This window comes from Chrysoperla carnea, chromosome 1, assembly GCF_905475395.1.
Source record: "Chrysoperla carnea chromosome 1, inChrCarn1.1, whole genome shotgun sequence".
Classification (NCBI taxonomy): Eukaryota; Metazoa; Arthropoda; class Insecta; order Neuroptera; family Chrysopidae; genus Chrysoperla; species Chrysoperla carnea.
Window position 1 is genome coordinate 24,268,207 of NC_058337.1, and position 12,122 is coordinate 24,280,328.

General features: G+C 29.0%; 1 pseudogene; it reads left to right on the plus strand.

Moving 5' to 3' along the window:
• The first annotated feature begins 458 nt into the window (after positions 1 to 458).
• Positions 459 to 1,952, plus strand: LOC123305859 (annotated as a pseudogene).
• Positions 1,953 to 12,122: the final 10,170 nt, after the last annotated feature.

Here is a 12,122-nt window from a genome sequence, read left to right on the forward strand (position 1 = left end):
ACACGGTTAGTGATACGAAAAAAAAATTATTTTACAAAGAAGGTAAGAAATTTTATTATCTACAATAAAAGTTAATACCTTAAAATGGAAGCACTTCCTCCTCCTATTTTTGTAAGGATTTGTGTATTTACTTTCAGTACGTGATACTGAACCTATTTAAATAATAAAATAACTCCTGTAATTTAGTGCAACATGGACAAGAGTACTGAGTTTCTATATTAGCTGTAGTATAACTATCCATTCTTCGATCATATATTTTAAATAGATGTAAATTATTATCACTTCCATAGTGATATAATTGTTTACTTTTGTTTCAATTGACATACCTGAACTAAAGATTTTTATAATTTATATTGTGTTAGAATCATAAACGTTTATTAGTGGACATTCTATTAAATAACGTTGTAATTTAATTTATTCCTTTCAGGTATGTTTTTGTTTGTAAATTTAGTGTAATTCCTTTATATAATTTTGTCAATATATTCCTTTCAGGATTAAATACAATCTCGTTATTTATTCAATAAATTAATAACTTACAAATTAAATTACAATCATTTAAGATGGAAAAATTGTTTGTCCACTTAATAAGAAGAAGCGATGAATATTTTGAATTAGCTGGACTATCCGAAGATAAGCGGTTATGGTTTAGCTTACCAGATGAACATAAAAATTTATATGAACATAAGGTATTATCATCAAAAACCACCATTAAAAGTGCAATTGCTGCTATTAAACCGATTAATGGTTTCCGAAAAATTGGCATTAAATTAGATGAGGATTTGAAAAAAGAATATTTTGATGAAGATGGAAACCTTAGCTACAAAAACTATCCGTTACAGGAATCTGTAGTTTTTTTTGATGTGAGTGAAAAACTCCAAGAAGAAAATTTTTTAATTAAAAGAATCAAGGAATTAGAATTAAAATTAAATGACAAAGATGAGATAAAATTGCAAAATATAGAAAAGAAGTTTGTTCTTGATAAATATGACAAAACACAAAACCCTTCTGAGTGGTTTTCTAAATTTGAAAGTGAATGTGACCGAAATAAAATAAAAAGTGGTACCCAGATGATTGAAGCTTTACGATTTTTGTCGCTGGATCGGCCAAACACTGGTATGAAGGAAATTTGAAAAAATTTGGTCTAACTAATTGGTCTGAATGGCGAAATTCATTTTTTTCCATTTTTATTGACAAAGGTTGGACAGCTGTCAGAAAAGCATATACCTATAAATACTTAGGCGGCTCATTGATCGATTACGCTTTAACAAAAGAAAATTTATGTTTAGAAGTAGAGAGTGATAGTACTATGAGTTCCAGAATAAACTTGATTGTAATGGGTTTACCATCTCAAGTTCAAGATGAGCTAGATCGCGAAGACATTAACACTATAAAAAAATTATACAATGAACTCCGAAAGTTAGATGGTCAATATAATAAACGTTCGAAAGAAAATAAACCATATGATAATCGGCATGAAAAAACAAAATTAGGAGAATCGACTAAAAAGAAACAAATTGATATACCCTTGAAAAAACCATGCTACATGTGTGAAGCTCTTGGTTGGAAAAATCGATTTCATCCCTCTAACGAATGCCGAAATAAAATACTGTACGCTCAGAAAAAAGAATCTAATTTAATTGAAACGAAATCTGATTCAGAAAATGAGGCTGAAATGATGAAAATGGAAATTGACCGAAATTCTTTAAACTAGAGAGCCCGGATAAATTGATTCCATTAATTCATGTAAACGTAATTATTGATGATAAAATGAAAATAAAAGCAGTGTATGACTCAGGATCTAACGTGAGTCTAATTAATCAAAGAGTTGTAGATGTATTAAAAACAAGTTTGTTAAAGCATAACACTGCATTCAAGACAATTAATGGTTTCAATTTTAGTTCGGCCCGGGCAAACATAAAGCTTAAAATTGGAAATATTACAAACAATTTGAATACTTTTGTAGTTAAAAATTCAGAATTTTCTTATGACCTGTTACTAGGTTTAGATGCTATTAAAAAATTTAAACTAATTCAAGATGAGGATTTAAACATATACCAAAAACCTAAAAATGATGAGATGCTCCAAATAAGAAGTAATCAAAATCAGAAGAAATCTTGTGAAATTTCTAACAAAATAATTACAAATGAAAATAAAGAAGATAAAGAAAATGTAAAGAAAGAAGATAATATAGATGTAAAGAAAGAAGATAATAAAGATGTCAATAAAGAAGATAATAGAGATGTAAAGAGAGAAGATAATAGAGATGTAAAGAAAGAAGATAATAAAGATGTTAAAAATTTTAATAAAGAAGGTAAAATCAATGAAAATGAAAAAGAAGAGAAAAACACTGAAAATATTAGAATTTACCATCAAGAAGAAACTAATGAAAATCAGTTCAAACCTAAATTAGATCACATAGATGGATATGAAAAAAAAGTAGAACTTTTAAATATTATTGAAAATCACAAGAAAATTTTTGCCAAAAATAAATTTGATGTCGGTAAAGTAAAGTCTAGAGAGGCCGAAATAAAGTTAATGAGAGATGAATATGTTACGGCCCGCCCTTATAAATGTTCTATACCAGATGAACGTGAAATCAAAGATCAAGTACAGAAGTTACTAGCATCCGATCTAATAGAGGAATCTGATTCACCGTTCGCATCACCGGTAACACTCGCATATAAAAAAGAAGATGGAAGAAAATCAAGGCTTTGCATCGATTTTAGAAACTTAAATAAAATAACTATCCCAGAGTGCTACCCATTTCCAACAATAAATGATATAACGGAAAAAGTTTCGAAATGTAAATACTTTACTGTTGTTGATATAAACTCCGCTTTTTGGTGTATTAGGTTAAAAGAAAAGGACCGTGAGAAAACTTCTTTCGTTACAAAGTACGGGAAATTTATGTTCAAAGTATTACCTTTTGGATTGAAAAATGCTCCTGCAATCTTTCAACGCATACTTTCAAATATTATAAGACGAAATAACCTAGATGAGTTTTGCGTCAACTACATGGATGACTGTCTTATTTTCTCACGCAATTGGAAAGATCACATGCAACATATCTCAAGATTTCTTGAAGTAATAGGAGAAGAAGGATTTAAATTAAAGCTCGAAAAGTGTAAATTTGCAGCCCAATCGGTTAAGTATCTTGGCCATTACATTGAAGAAAATAAAATATCACCAGCACAAGAAAATTTAAAGGCAATAAAAAATTTGAAAAGACCTACAGATAAATCTGGGGTTCGAAGTGTTCTAGGAACAATAAATTACTTTATAAAATATATCGATCATAGTGCTCAAAAATTTGAGCCCCTTCACAGATTGCTGAAAAAAAATACTGAATTTATTTGGACGGAAGAATGTGAACGCAGCTTCTCCATGATCAAAGAATATCTGTGTTCCCGTCCAATTTTATCAATTTATGATGTCGAAAAAGATGTTTACATTGACACAGACGCTAGTCAAAAAGGACTTGGAGCGACTTTGAGGCAACCACAGTCAGATGGTCTATTACACCCTGTAGCTTATTTTTCTAGAAAACTGTCAGAAAGAGAAAAGAAAATGGAAACGATTCATTTAGAATGCAAGGCGATAAAAGAAGCCATTAAATACTGGAAATACTATCTTATTGGACGAAAGTTTTTCGTTTGTAGTGACCATAAACCATTGGAAAATTTAAGAACAAAGTCACGAACTGATGAGATTCTTGGCGATCTGGTCCACTACTTGTCACAATTTAATTTCCAGATAATATATAAAAAAGGAAAAGAAAATATTATCGCTGATTTACTATCACGGCAACCAGTTTTAGAATATTTCGAAAATGAAGATGTCATTCAAGTGGTCAATTTAATAGAATTGTCTGAAATAAAGAGAGATCAATATGAAAATCAAAGAGAACTTACAACTGCAAAGGGAACTGAGCGTAGACACGATATTATATTTAAGATGTTAAAAGGAAGAAAGCGGATTTTTGTATCGGAAAAGTTAGGCCTTGAAATAATTAACAAGTTGCACAATCACTATGGTCACATTGGTGTTGCACAAAAGAGTTGACAAAAATCGAACAACTTTTCAATTTGAAATTGGAGATCTTGTGTACGTAGAGAATGGGAACAAATTAAATCGCAATAAAATGGACAAAGTTCGCCTTGGGCCTTTTAAAATATTAAGCCGGATTTCATCTTCGTTTTATGAAGTTGATTGTGGCAAGAAAAGAAGTGAATCAAATTATTTTCATAGCAGTAAGCTGTCACCTTTTACTTCGCAAAAAATGACTTCGGGGGGGAAGGTGTAAATTATTATCACTTCCATAGTGATATAATTGTTTACTTTTGTTTCAATTGACATACCTGAACTAAAGATTTTTATAATTTATATTGTGTTAGAATCATAAACGTTTATTAGTGGACATTTTATTAAATAACGTTGTAATTTAATTTATTCCTTTCAGGTATGTTTTTGTTTGTAAATTTAGTGTAATTCCTTTATATAATTTTGTCAATATATTCCTTTCAGGATTAAATACAATCTCGTTATTTATTCAATAAATTAATAACTTACATAGATGAGCCCAGCGTATACTAAGTATGCATATTTTGGCGTCACAGAGTAGATTAACAAAGATGAAAATACAATATTCAAATAGCTGACAGAGAAAAACCATTTTGGAGGCCTGGTATTCAATGTGCATGATCGTATGACCGGAATCAGCTGCTTCAATGATGTGTTTATATTTCACATTCACATGTGCTTAAAATAAATAAATAAAATTTTATGTTGTTTTAACGTTTAAACGAGTAATATTGTTAGATAATTTTGCGTTAATTCTGATAAAAAATTTTTTAAATGGTAAAAGTAATATTGTTAGATAATTTTGCGTTAATTCTATGAAAAAAATTTTTTTAATGGTAAAATGGTAATTTGTACAAAATATACTGTTTTAACTTTATTTAAAAGTGGTATAATCTTATTTTAAATACGCGCCAGGATATTATGTTGTATATTAAGACATGCGTATTATGACCATGCCTCGGCATTTATTATCCTTGTCAATCTACTTTGAGACGTGATTCTCACTCTGTTGACAATTCCAGTAGTGAATTTTCAAAGTCTCAATTGGCATATAATTTACGTTAAGTATAATATATATAAAACAATATGCGCAATGGTCAGCTTAAAATATATAGAAGTCTAAGAGACGGTAAGGTCGATCTTCTATCGAAAAGTGTTCATGACTATTTTTAATTAAATTAATTTTAACCAGTTTTTTTCATGAACAGTTTTTTGTAGGAAAGCCTATGCCATTATTTATTGTTATTTTGATTTATTTTTTAACTATGAAAATAATGGTATAAAGTTGACATGAAAAAAATTGATTAAAATTAACTTAATTAAAAAAGACCATGAACACTTTTCGTCAGAAAAACTATGAAAGGAGTATTTATAAATAATTTCATAAAAACTACGTCTTATCTGGCAGATGGATGAAAGTATACGGTCCATATATATTTTATACCGTCTCCTACACTGTAGTCAAATAAATCAAAATTTGTTACTTTTCTCGAAAAACAATTATTTTTGTGAGCAAACCACATTGACAAAGTCTTTCGCTTTCCATCATTGTCATTTCAATACAAATCCTGTCTAGTAAACATCAATATATGACAAAATCAAACTACAGAATGATTCAAGGTACATTAGTATTTTTATACCATGTATATATGAAATATACGTAGTATAATTAGTTTAGTCCCAAGTTTTTAACGCTTGAAAATATTGCTGGTACGAAAAAATTTTGGTATAGGTGTTCATAAAATCATCTAATTAGTCCATTTTCGGTTGTCCGTCCGACCTTCCGTCCGTGCACACGATAACTAAAAAACGAAAATAGATATCAAGCTGAAATTTTTACAGCGCACTCAGTTCGTAAAAAATGAGTTCGAGTTTGCAAATGTGCAACATAGGTCAATTGGGTCTTGCGTCTGTAGGACCCATCTTGTAAACCGTTAGAGATAGAAAAAAGTTTAAATTTAAAAATGTTCCTTATCAAAAAATAAACTTTTGTTTGAAACATTTTTTGTAAACACCACTGTTTACTCACGAGGGCACACATTAGATGAAAATTGTATAGTCTGTATTAATATGGGATTATCAGATATTTATGTGTGACATGTATAGATATGCGTAATGTGATAGAGTAATCAACACTGTCTATACATGATATTTCAATAACTAACTCAGTCAATTGTTTGTTTTCACTTGTTGGTGTTATATCTTACCCTACTAATAAATAGAGATTTTAACACCATATTTATTTTAATGTTTACTTAATATATATAAATCATATTAATTAAACAAAAATTAATTGCATTAAGGTAGAAGAAAATATTTTAATACCTAAACAGCTTCATTTAGGTATGTGGTTTTTAATTCCATACAAAACAAACATAACACATACATGTATCTATACTTTGTAATAATGTAATCCTCGATGTTTTATAACATTATTTTATTTGAATTAATTGTTTAAAATGAGTGTCTAGTCACACGGATTATTTCCAATTTACACGATAAATAATAAAAAATTTACACAATTCTATAATGCATTTATATAAAGTTTGAATGAGGTAGTTACAAATGCAATAAATTTGATCCTACTTTACTTACGAAAGTATTAAAATGTATTTATTATTTCATTCATTTATTAATACAGTAACCTTGTTATTTGAAAGTACGGGGCAGTATGCATATAATCCGGTAGTTCCGATTTTTTACAGACTTGTTTATGATGTTGGTCTAATAAATAATCCAAGTTTGTGACCTCGAGCGCCGGACGCAACTTTGTCAAAAATCGAAAAGTTCGTGAAAATTTTGGATTTTTGCGATTATAACTCTAAAGCTCTAGTTTTTTTATGAAACCTTTTCAAAACTTTTAAAGTAGAGTAAATTTGCTACAATATGAGACCAGAATCACATCAGACATCACAGAACAACACTAGCACACTCCGTCAGTCGTTAGTGAAACTAACTCCAGCTAGAGTGGTTCGAGTGATGTCTGAAATATTGCAAAATATTGCGAAGCTAGAATGAATGAAAAATTTTGAATAGCTTTAGGTCGGAAAATATTGGGTCTACAGAAACGATTTTAGTCTCATATTGTAGCAAAAGTCTACTTTAAAAATAGCTTGAAAAAGTACTTAAAAAACTACCCCTTTCGGCTATAATTTCCAAAATCTGAAATTTTTACCGGTTTTTTCGATTTTTAACGAAGTGTATACAAAAATTCCATATAAAGTTAATAGTTTAAGGTTTGGAATGCTTCTTTATAGCTAGCTCTCCATTTTAAATTTGCTATTATTCTAATAATTCTTTTTGGGGCTATAACTCATTACAGTGTGTCGATGTTCCCCAGAAAATGATTCCATATGTTAAGATTGAATGTTAATGTGCGTAATATGTTGTCATTAACACTTCTTTTGAAACAATTCCCTTTAAAGATTTTATAAGGAAGAATTGCTTGTTTAGCTTGGAGCGTATTATTGTTATTTGAGTTTTCCAAGTCAATTTGTTATCGATTGTTAGACCTAGATATTTTATCTCTTTTTTGTGGTTTCATTTTTGTCTAACTCTATGTAATCACCTAATCTGAATGACTGTGTCTTATTGGTATTCAATTTTAAGCCGTTTTTTTTCCATCCAATTCGTGATTTGAGTTAACGATATCTAAATATTCGGTTTAATTTTAGTGTTAGCTGATTTGATTAAAGTAGCGATGTCGTCGACAAATAGCTTAGCTTTGAATGGCATGGTTGTCGGAAAGTCATTAATAAATATCATGAATAATAGAGGTCCGAGAATGAATACCTTGCGGAATTCTTGTAGTAATAGGTAGAGAATCTGATTTTAAAAGTAGCTTGTATATTAAATCATTTGATGGTAATTGTACATACTGGTTTCTATTGGATAGATAGAATCTAAAAATGTCATTGGCCTTTCCTCTGACTCCAAATCCAGCAAGTTTTGCGAGTAGTCTATTATGATTTACGCAATCAAATGCTTTAGACAAATCTAAAAGTAAGAGCAAATCTAACTTTCGTCCAAATGTTGCATAGTTCTTCAAGAATTTCAAAGATTGGACAGTTTATATTGCCATTTTTAATAAAACCAAATTAAGCTTTTGAAAAGATGTTGAATTTAATAAAAAAAAATTATGGTGAATATAAAAAACACAAAAATTAAAAATCATTAACTAAATTAGGCATTTTAATAAATGATCCAATTCTATTGCAAAGTATTCACTCGGATTTAAATAAAAAATTTAATTTGATTAAAAATCATGATGTTCAAGTTATTATTTTTTACAAATATTTTTATAGTTTTCAATAATTAATAATAAATATATTTTTGTCCAAGTATATGCATGTATTCAATAAAATATGTATAACTAAACTGTAATTCTCATTTCATTCCATTTGTTCCGCTTTGTATCAATGAAAATGTGACCACTTTACTACGCATATAAAAAAAAGATAGGGGTATAACTTAAAATAAGGGTAAATGCGTTCGTATGAGAGGCACAACCCCAAACGATCGTTTTGATTTTGGATTTAAATTATACGTTTACTGTTTATCTTGTTAGCACACTAGATAATTACTTTAATTAACAATAGTCATAACAACAAGTGAAATTTACAAAATTTAAAAAACCGCTTACAAATGCGATTTATTCATTGTAAACTTAGTTAATTTTGGAAACTTAGCCATAAAATATTCTCAATCAAGTCGGTTCGACGCACAGATAAACATTTTAAACTTATAACACTCCTTCTTAAATCAATATCAAAGTGATGGTCAAGGACATCAGATGAAATGAAAAGGATACTTAGAGTGCTATCATTTTTTTGGAACAAATTTTTAGACATATTTTAATTTAAATTGAAATATTTGATTTGACCTTGTTCTTTTGAATTACCTAATTATTTTACCATTTCATTATTCGAAATGAATTGAGCCAGGTTTATTTTACCATTCATTTTCATAGTACTTATTATACGTTAAAATGTTAAAATGTTATTATTTGTTTGGAACCCTAAGCTGGCACTTGAAACTTACTAACTTAGCTAAGAACATTCTTTCTTAAATTATCTTTTAAATGAAACCAAAAAAATTAAAATCGGTTCATTCGTTTAGGCGCTACGACACCGCAGACAGACACACACATAGCGGTTTACACAAATTTTTATTGAGTGAAATGTGATTATTCTATTCAATAATCTAAAAAGGAAATAAATGTAACAATATATGAGTGTTATGTTTCAACATAGGTTGAAGTTTTTTAAGCATGAGAGTAGTTAAAATATGTAAGCATCGTATTAAAACAGGATACTTTAAGCCGATTACAATCTATACAATATTGCTGTGGAAATAATCAATTAGTTTTATAGATTTTTGTAAACAAACATACTAAAAATAACAAAATTTTACATAATGATACAACGAACATAGACTAATCAATATATATTATAAATTATAAATGATTTTCTACTGAAAATATCATGATGAAATGAATGCAAATACTTTGTTGAATCCACAAAACTCAAGAAATATGAAAACTTCACATGCCTTGACTATACTATAGGGTAAAATATAGTAACTAGATTACAATTTTTCTTGAATCATTCTGTAGTCTCTACGCAGATATTGCTAAAGATATCAATTTTGTTTGTTTGTGAAAATATTAAAAATTAATTATTCTGATAATCTATTTACAAGCTGACTATTTTCTTATTTCTTTATAGAAAATTGTCAACGCAATTCATAGGTTATTGTTGAGTGAGTTGTTATAACATATTCTAGAGTCAAACCGTAAATTTTGAGAAAGTGCGCAAAGAGATGTACCTCGAATCTAAAAACATAGTGCACCGTTGGTATGTGGTAACATGTACTAATTCAAACCTTAAGGATGTATGAGCATGACAATAATGTTTGATTTAAAGGCTCAAAATTTGTTTGTAGGTAATCTTTTACTCAAAGAATATGTGGTTAAAATTTCAGCTTAGGTATCCGTGCAAATTTCTAAGAAAAAAGTCATTAAAAATCGATATAAAATACATTGGCTCTTATGGAGGAATCTCAAAAAACGACATATTTTGGAAGTTTTTGATAATTTTCATTTGGAATGAATGAAAAAAAATTTTAAAAAAAACTTTTTAATAGAAAGTAAACATATTAGCAATGAATTAGAAAAGAAAAAAACTAAGTGTCACCGTCCATATAAGGGATGTAAGAGCAGGGTAGATTAAGGGTTGAAATTATTTTTATCTTATTTTCAACTTTGATGATGAATTTTGTTATAACTTCATGAATGTAGACGAAAAATAAGAATAAAATTTTTCGATATGTGTCTTGGTTTTCGAAATATCGAAAGCAAAATAATTAGACAAAATTTTCAATTTTCGATATTTTGAAAATTAAACCAGATATCGAAAAATTTTATTCTTACTTTTCGTCTTATATCGTCAAGTTATAATATAAATTTATCATCAAAATTGAAAATATCTATTTTTAAATTTGTGCCCCCACTACCATGCTCATACATCCTTAAAATATCGCAAGATATGTTTATCTATCGTGTCATCCAGTATAGGTCAGCGGTTTGTTCAAAATACAGATAAAATATGTTACTAAGAGTAGTAAATGTCTGTATGAGAAACGTATTAGGTTTTCAATGATTCAATCATGCATGTTATGATGATGAGCATGCATGTAATAATGATGTTCTTAGAGTGTACTATAACGATTACATGTTGAAGAGAGCGTCTGCGGGTGAATATCGTGTACAATGGAACACAGGTTTTTATCGATACCTTTTACATTTAAATTCTCAAAAAAAAAAAAACATAGCGTGTCGGAATAATATTGCTAATAAGGGCTACTGTTTCCTTAAGTATATTTTTAAAACTGCCTAGTTGTCTAAAACTAAATTTTGATTTATGGTATTACGTTGTGTACCCACTCTTAATACATACAGTGTATTTAGTGTCTAAAATAACCCCGATGGTAGTGTGTTGGTTAACTTTCTAAACATTTTGTATTAAAGACAACCAATGTTTTTCGAGAAAATAAGGTTTGAACTTTCGATTAGAAAAAAAGTGCCATATTAACGAAAATACGTATATAAGTTTATAAAAGACAATGTGCATGTTTTCTGCATACGTCACTGAGCACTCAGTAAAGTTCGTTACAATATGCAACTAGCAGGTGATTTATAAGGCATTTACTTACTAATTAACATCAAACTGAGGAGCTTTCATTTGAAAATTGGCTGTAAAGTTTACAAATTTTTTTTTTTTAAATTTAAAATACCCTATGGAACGCAAGATAGGTTGCAAAAGGTTAAAATAAATATTAGCTGTACCCTGCCACGTTTCAGTGTGGCACATTATAGCTACATGGAAATAGATGATAAGTTTAACAGTTTGTAAATTTTATTAAATTTGGTATGCCTTCGATAGAATAGCTCACAACTTTTAAACAACTGATACTCCATACTGATTTAAGTTGATACTCCACTTGGGTATCCTTGAAAATATTATCATATTCATATAAACTACCACCGCCCATAACTCCTTGCCCCGGGGCTAAAAATTTATAAAATAAACTTTGAAGCGGGTTGTATATCGTGTAAAAACTTGAGTTCAATCAATGCAGAACTATTTGAGTTTTTGAGCATACACAATACAATTTAACACACACATGTTCTGACATCAGATTGGGCATTATTTAATAGGCAATTTAGGTTCTTAACGGTAAGAGATAGAATAACACTTTAAATTAGAAAGTTGTTCCTCATAAAAAAACTAACAATTTTCGTTAGAAGCATTTTGTCGAAAAAGCGTTAGCTTTCGGAGGAAATGAGACTTATAAATATCATCATTGCATTTAATCGAAAGAAAATACGCTTATAGTTTATCGATTTTATAGGTCAAAGTCATGGACACAGGCGAATGTCCTATATAACCCTACATAATTTATGGATAAAAAATTTTTCCGTAGTTTTTTTTTTTTTTCGATTTATTGCTATAATGACATACTTTTAAGTCGCATTTCTTCCA